Below are 8,233 nucleotides of genomic sequence, written 5' to 3'. Positions count from 1 at the left end.
ATTACTTCTCAGGATTTGCTCCCTTCCAAGACAGCACTTATCATAATCATTTGCTGATAATAGACACCCTGTTAAGTTGATACTAGATACTCAGAGCCAGATTCAGGAATCCATTTTCTTTCTTAAAACGCTGTTTTAACTTTATGTAATAAGGCTTATCAGACATGTTTTACATTTAGAGTGAGAGTTTGCCTTTGATAATGATAACACCAAACAACTAATTCCAGATTCTCTTGATTTGATAACACCTCTACAAGAATAGCATTTTAATTGTTTCCAAGCTCACAAAGATATTTCTGATTAATTTTTTTCTTGTCTTCAAGAGCAAAAAGGGAATTCAGAGGACATCCTAATTAAAAACGAAAATGGATCATCACACAAGTAGCTTATTATGAGATGTAAAACCCCATGAAAAATGAATATAATCTTTCTCAAGCAGGGTAAGCTGTGTGTATGTTTTAATAATCCAGAACACCTGGATATTTCACAGCCAAATAGAAGGCAGAGATGTAAGGTGAAAGTGACCTTGTAATAAGGAAGAATTCGCGTATGGAAGGAGGATGCCTGAGTGAGCAGACTAACCGGCGACTGAAATTAGAAAACCCTTCCAATCAGTATGAGCTAGAGAGAGCATATATTGGCAGAATGACTGAAATGACATTGACAGCCAATAGCTCTCAGGCTGCTCACATGCAAGCCAGCCTGCTAGGTACCTTTCTTAAAGAATTTATTTATTTTCTTGCAGAGAAGAAGAGCAGGGAAAAAAAGGTGCATTTGGTTTGGGAATGCATAAATTCCATGGTAAGCCTTGTTTTGGAGTGTTCATATTTTCTGTCAATAGCCATTTTATTTCTCTAGGTAAAACATCCTTGCTTCAGTGGATTAGTTTGATAAATGCTTCATCCATTAATAAGTAAAAGTCTCTTTTGCCCATTGGCAGCATATAGAAGATGTTTCAAAACCTGATTTGGTTAATTGTAGGTTTCATAAAGTAACATATTTTTTGGTACTTTAGAAGTCTTTCTGTATCTACTTATTTATCCTGATGTTCAAAGTTTTCTGCTTAAAATAATATTATTTATCTAGGCAGCTTGTTTTGACTCTTGAATTTCCTTTTGCTTCTCCTTTCTCTGGCCTCCAACTTTGTAATATTCCATAGCTATAGATATCATTTATCCCAGGCTTTCAGGGACTGTCCTAGCATCTCTCTGCAGTTTAACAAATCACCAGAATGAATGTCCTAGGCATCTGAATAACAATTTGTTATGCTGTCTAGCCCACCAAGAAACTACAAAATTCCTGGGTCAGGTGTGTTTTGATCAGTTCATAAGGAAAATGTGGTCCATCTGTCCATGAAAATCATGAATTTGAAAACATAAAAAAACTACCTATTTGTGGGTTGTGAATGTTTTACTTTAGTCTATAAGTATGTTTCCACAATATAAGAGTAAGTCTATGTAGATTTATTTTCAAGCAGGCCTTTAAAATACTGTGTGTTGATAGTGACCCAATTTTTCACCCTTCTAGTAGTTAAGTCTGTACATATTTATAGAATGTCTAATTTATTCATAATCACCTTCATCTATTGGTTATAGAGTCAGTGCCAAGTTCCTAGAATAAGGAAATTAAGATGTGAACTGAATAATTGATGTCTTAACATAATCATCTCAAAGATTAATTTTTCTGGAAAGTATCAATAAAAAATTTTAAAGAAGAATAAATGCCATTACATTAGCATTTTGTTTTGATAAAGTCAAAGCTATTTTAATTTTTTTTTTTTTTTTGGTACTGGGGATTGAACCCAGGGGCACTTAACCACTGAGCCATATCCCCAGCCCTATTTTGTATTTTATTTAGAGATAGGGTCTTGCTGAGTTGTAAAGTGCCTTGGTAAGTTGCTGAGGCTGACTTTGAACTCATGATCCTCCTGCCTCAGCCTCTGGAGTCGCTGTGATTATAGGCATATGGCACCATGCCCAGAAAAGTTATTTTAGAGACTCATATTCATCACTTACCAGTAAGCTTTTGTATACAAATCTGGTAATACTCATATTACCTATTACTTACTCGTTATTTGATCAGGAATTAAAATCTGATATCAAGAGAGGAAAAAAAAATGTTTATGTAATGAGATCTAAATATCAAAAAGTCTGAGTCTAGAGATGCTCTTTTTAGATAGAATTTTGGGGAACAGGGCCCTCAATTTCCTTACTCCTATATGCCCAGAATGCTAGACATTTTTTCTTTATTTGGCCAATAGAATATTATTTCAAGGAATCCAGGTAAAAGAAGGTCACACTGCTAACTAATAAGACCTTTACCAACTTTGGTCTTATGTCTTTAATAAATGTTTACTGACTTGCTTTCATAGGTCAATCATTCGTCCTTGTTTTGAAGAATATGTGAAGAAGACTACTTCCAAAACAATCAAGATGCTCTAGTCATTTGATTGCTGCTTGATAAATTTTAATTCCTAGCAGCTAAGATTGGCAAATGAATATTGCTTTTTGTCTCCCACATAGATCTTCTTTCTCTTTACCTTGACTGAACTGGAAGACTCGAAGATTAGAATATACTAGGAATAAGGAAGTATTTGCAAGGATATATATGTATATATATCTCTATCTATCTATCTATCTATCATATATATATATGATATCTATCTATCTATCTATCTATCTATCTATCTATCTATCTATCTATCCACCGATACCCCATATACATATATGTGTGTGTATATACCACCCATACATGTACATGTACAACATACAGAGATATGAAGAGGATATCTGTCTTTCTAAGAAAACATGTTAGCTATTAGATAAAGCTGTATTCTTATCTTTGAGATTGTCTTTGATGAAATAAAGAGTAATTTTTTTTTTTTACCATAAATAATACTGCATTCCTTCCTGATTAATTTATTTAGAAATTGGCATTGCCATTTTCTCTGTCACTTTTACTTTATCTGGGCTGCAATGTGTGTTCACATATTTCTGAATAGCATTTTTAATAGCATCTTAAAAACCTAGCAATACATTTTCGATGATAGAAGACATTTAAGTCCTGGTGAAATATTTTTGACTGCAATTAGTTCTGTCTAGGATGGCATATTCTTATTGAATAATCACTAAATTTCTATACAAATCTTCATAACTGTCTTAAAGCAAAATTACTAAAAAAACAAGACCACCTATTTAAGAAACAATATTGGTTATAGATTTGCTCCTAAATATATTTTATATTCTTGTGGATTGGACATCTAACTTTCCTCTCTCACATTAGAGCAATCCAAAGTTGGGTAGCTGCAATGATGAGTATAATTGCATAATTCCCAACTTAAATGAATCCCCTATTCTACAAACTCTGTTTCTAAACTGTCTTTATTAATAGTTAATTGATAGTCTCAATATATTTAATACCAACAAAATGTAAAACTTCCAATGAGTGATTCTGATGAGTACTAATAGTTGAAGCCACTAGCAGTTTAATTTATTGACTGTAACATGTCAGGAATGAGTGTGTAAAGGTGAATAAAATGTAGTCCTGATCTTCAAGGTGTTTATAGTCTAGTGGGAAAGACAAACATCAATTTACACTGATTTCATGTGATATAATCTCCAACCAAAGAAAACCCATTTAGGTTTTAATTTGTTTTCTAATCTTTTACTGCATTAATCTCTGATTTTCATTAAATGTTTTGAAATTAGGTAAAAAAAAAATCGTTGTGTCAACTTCACTGGTTTTGTTAGTACAAGCAATGAAGGCAAAAGTCACTGATAATGTTGGGATTATGTTCCGAACAATTCCACCAAAAAAAGTTTTTTAAAACTGCACAAACAAAAATAAACAAAAAATCATATTTGTCAGTATTTTCCCCATAATGCAAGCCTACTTCACTTAATGCTAATTTGTTTTATAACTTTATTTGACAATCAATGCTTAGTTCTCATCCATATTGACTGTGGATTTTTACAAGTGACAGCTGGGATATAGGTACAAAATACACAACTTGTTTGGTGAATGCTCATCCTCATTACATTTTCTTGACAACCATGTGTGGATATTATATAGAACATTTCTTATTCCTTTGGTGCAGATGATTATTGAGTTTGGTATCCGTCTGCACTTTTGGAGTTCCCACCTCCTTCATGACAAACTTCTGGTTTCTTTTTGAGGGGGTGGGTGGGTAACAGGGGATTGAACTCAGGGGCACTCGACCACTGAGCCACATTCCCCAGCCCTATTTTTTTGTATTTTATTTAGAGAGAAGGTCTCACTGAGTTGCTTAGCACCTCGCCATTGCTGAGGCTGGCTTTGAACTCGCTATCCTCCTGCCTCAACATCGCAAGCTGCTGGTATTACAGGTGTGCACCACTGCATCCAGCAAACTTTTGGTTTTCTTTGAGTGCACAAGAGCATGCTTTTTGAGACCCACTCCATGAGTGTTGATGGTATATCCTCAGGTCACCACATTTTTTTTTTAAGAGAGAGAGAGAGAGAGAGAGAGAGAGAGAGAGAGAGAGAATTTTTAAAAATATTTTTTAGTTTTTGGTGGACACAACATCTTTATTTTTTATTTTTATGTGGTGCTGAGGATCGAACCCAGCACCCCGTGCATGCCAGGCGAGTGAGCTACCTCTTGAGCCACATCCCCAGCCCAAGGTCACTGCATATTTGATGGCAGATCTGCCCTTTTTGTTATGCTTCATTGCAGAAGCTATTCTGCCCAGCCCGTGTTGGAAAGGAAGAGTGTGCAGGATTGTGCTGTTTTTTTATTATTGTTTCTTATATCGTGGTGATACTGTGAAAAATGCCAGATTTGCTCCCAAACTGTCAAATGAATCCAAGCCACAAGAAGGAGGAATAAGTGTTTTGCAAGATGAATTCTACAAGCCATATCTTTCATGAGTGTTGGTTGGCATTTTTGAATTGAGCACAGCATCAGGGGAGGTTATTTTCTAGTGAGCAAAAGGACATGGACAAACAATGAAAATCTCAGATTTATTATGTCTGTGTAGAACGAAATCCTGTACAATCTAGGCTCTGATTTCTTCTACTGAATGATACAGAATTTGAGGAGGAGGAAGCATACTTGGTCTCACTCCAAGGTCTCTATTAATAGATATGATTTGTCTCTCACTCACAAACCCATATTAACATACATACTTAAATGCACATACACATTTATATACAAAGTCTCTGGTGATTTGGACAGTGCTATTTATGGATGAGATAGGCTCTGGTTTCTAAATCCTGCGGTAATTACTTTATTTCTTGAAGCATGAGATTTGATTACCCATTTGTTATTATTCATGCTGCGTAATATTTTTTTCCTGTCACTTTATGTAGCTCTTCTAGAAAAAAAGTCCCTTACAAGTTAGCTCAGGAAGACCAATGTTGCATAGGTAGAGCAAGTTAGCTATCACCTCTGCCAACAAATGTATAGAATTTTAAGGAGCCCTAACGTGAAGACTGGGTAGATTTCTATTTCCTAAGGGAAACTTTTACAATGAAGAAGTTTGGTGGTTTAAAAATATAAGTGATTTTGAAGAGTGAGGCAAATAGGTATTAATTAAATACAACATGGAACAATGTAATGACAAGTTATGGTTGGTGTTTTAGTCAGCTTTTTCATTGCTGTGACTAAAAGGCTTGACAAGAACAATTTTAGGAAGAAAAGTTTATTTTGTGGCTCAGAGTTTCAGAGGTCTCAGTCCATACACAGTGGTTCCATTCCTTGGGGCTTGAGATGAGGCAGAACATCATCGTAGAATAGTGTGTCAGAGAAAAGCAGGTCAGGCCATGACCACTAAGGAGCAGAGAGAAATCTGCTCAACAAAGACAAACTGTAAACCTCAAAGGTATACTTCCAATGACCCCCCTCCTCCAGCCACATCCCACCTGCCTATTACTACCCAGTTAATCCCTTTAAGGGGATTAATGATCTGATTGGATTAAGGCTCTCATAACCCAACTGTTCCACTTATAAACCTTCTTCATTGTCTCACAGGTGAGCTATTAGGGAACACCTCATTTCTGAACCATAACAGTTTGGTCCTGAACAATTAAAAGGGAATATAGGAGACTCATCATTTTTGCATATGCTTTAATAAGAGACCCAGTAACTTCTGTGAAAATCGTTTACAATCTTGAGTTCTTCCTGTGAAATATGCTTGTTCTAGGGATACTATGTATGATAAAAATGAACCACAAATTTAGGCAGTTTAGTGTTGACATTGGAGAAATTTGGCTTACTATAAAGAGAAAAACAAAGTTGATTTCTGTTTTACCAATACAGCAGTAGGTTTGAGATGTCAGAGGCCTTACTATAAAAGGTTAAATGCCACTGATAGAAGGAAACAGAGAATATTTTGTAACAGGGAAGGAGGATGATGTTTTAGATGAGATTTCAAAGGTATGAATTCTAAGATGATAAACATCTAGGTTTGCTTTTGTTGAAATAAAAGACTTTTGCTCAACAAAGGCTGCTATAGACAGAGTAAGGTGCTATTTGATTGTTTGGCAGATAATATTTGCATGCAAAGTCAAGAAGAGATCTTTTTTTTTTTTTTAAGAATATGAAGTGATATTTTTTTCAAGAATAACAAGAAAATTGTAGAAATTTAAGTGGAAAAATAGTCAAAGAATATACATTGGTAATTTAGATAAATAAAAGCCTGATTTGCCACTGAGTATCTAAGGTAGTAATCCAAGAAATGGAACTGAATATAACACTGAGAAACAATCATATATACATCAGATTGGTCATAATTAGAAAGGTGAGTGCTACCAAGATTGGAGAGGAGAGATTATAACTCTTATACTATGTTGGTCAAAACAAATGGAATAATATATTTTTTTCCATCTGGGAATGAGACTGCTAGTCTCTAGTGAAAACAAGAATATGCATGCCTTGCTCACTGCCCTCCAAATCCCGCTGCAGCCCCGATGCCGAAACCAAAGAAGCAGAATCAGCAACAGCAGCAGCCACCACTGCCCGAGCAGGAAGAGACTGGAGATGAGGAAGATGACAGTCTCATCGGACCACCCAGCCTTCTGGGCCCTCCCCGCGAGGACAATGGAAAGCCTGATGACCCCAAATCAGCTCTTCCCAAAGGTCCTCCAGAATCAAGGGGACGGATGATTCCACCACTGATGAGTCTCCCACCTCCTCCCTGGGGCAGAGGCCCAATCCGGGGAGGCCTCAGCCCCAGGTCTGGCCCATATGGTCATGGTTCAGCACTGAACCCCCTTTTCCGGGGCCAGTCCATGGGGGTCCCTCCAGAGAAAGCTTTCACAAAGAGCAGAGAAACTCTCGCAGGCTCAAAAGCTGGTCTCTTATCGAGAATACCTGCCTGCCTAAGGATGGCCCCCAGGTTATGGAAGACAAATCTGACCGCCCCATCTGTCGACACTTTTCCAAAAAGGGCCACTGTAGATATGAAGACCTCTGTGCCTTCTACCACCCAGGCGTCAATGGACCTCCTCTGTGAGACTGTGCCTTCCCATCCAGGCTGGAAGGAGCCCTCCGTGACCCAGCGGCCAAGTTATTTCCCTGTGGCCCTATGATGGCTACTGTGAGGCTCTTCCACCCAACACCCTTGGTCAATGACACGTCCACCCCATCCACCACCTCCCTGGTTTGGGGTCCAGAGCTGTGTTTCATCACTGGTGCACAGTGCACTCTGTATTCTGATCCAGCCTCCAGAGACATGCCTTTGCGACCCCTTCTTGCTCCCTTCAACTGCCTCCTGGATCTTCTTGCCTTTCGCCAAAAGACTGCTGAACAGGAAACCTCTTTGGTGCTGTTTCTTGTGCATCTGTCCACCTGTCCCCAGTACTGCCCTCAATCCCTGAGAGCCCTGGAGCGGTTTCCTACCCACTTTAGCTGCTTGTTTTAAGTCCTTTTTATGTGACATCCCAGTGTTTTCAGCTGCTTGGGAAACTCGCCAGGTTTTCTGACCTGGGGTCAAGTTTGGGTGACTGGTTCAGAGTTGCTCCCTGAAAGGCAACTGTTCCTGCTTTTGGATTTTGTAGTTTCTCTGTCAGTAGCATGGTCCCCACCGCTATGGTCTGTGATCACTGTGCTTTGTGAAACTGCATCCCCCGTAGCCTCTCTCAGTGTCCGCGGCATTTGTGTGATTTCCCAACTTGGGAGAATTGTGAAATTCCACAAGGCTGCCTCCCTGGTCCTCCCTGTACTTCTCCTGGTGTTGATTATTCTTGGTCTGAC

The 8,233-nt window shown here is 38.0% G+C and overlaps 1 pseudogene; it reads left to right on the top strand.

The window, feature by feature from the left end:
- Positions 1 to 6,930: 6,930 nt before the first annotated feature.
- LOC114102099 (proline-rich protein 3 pseudogene) lies at positions 6,931 to 7,535 on the top strand (annotated as a pseudogene).
- The last annotated feature ends 698 nt before the right edge of the window (positions 7,536 to 8,233 follow it).

This window comes from Marmota flaviventris, chromosome 7, assembly GCF_047511675.1.
Source record: "Marmota flaviventris isolate mMarFla1 chromosome 7, mMarFla1.hap1, whole genome shotgun sequence".
In the NCBI taxonomy this organism is placed as follows: domain Eukaryota; kingdom Metazoa; phylum Chordata; class Mammalia; order Rodentia; family Sciuridae; genus Marmota; species Marmota flaviventris.
The sequence above is the reverse complement of the archived record's forward strand: the minus strand, read 5'-3'. Positions and strand labels throughout refer to the sequence as shown.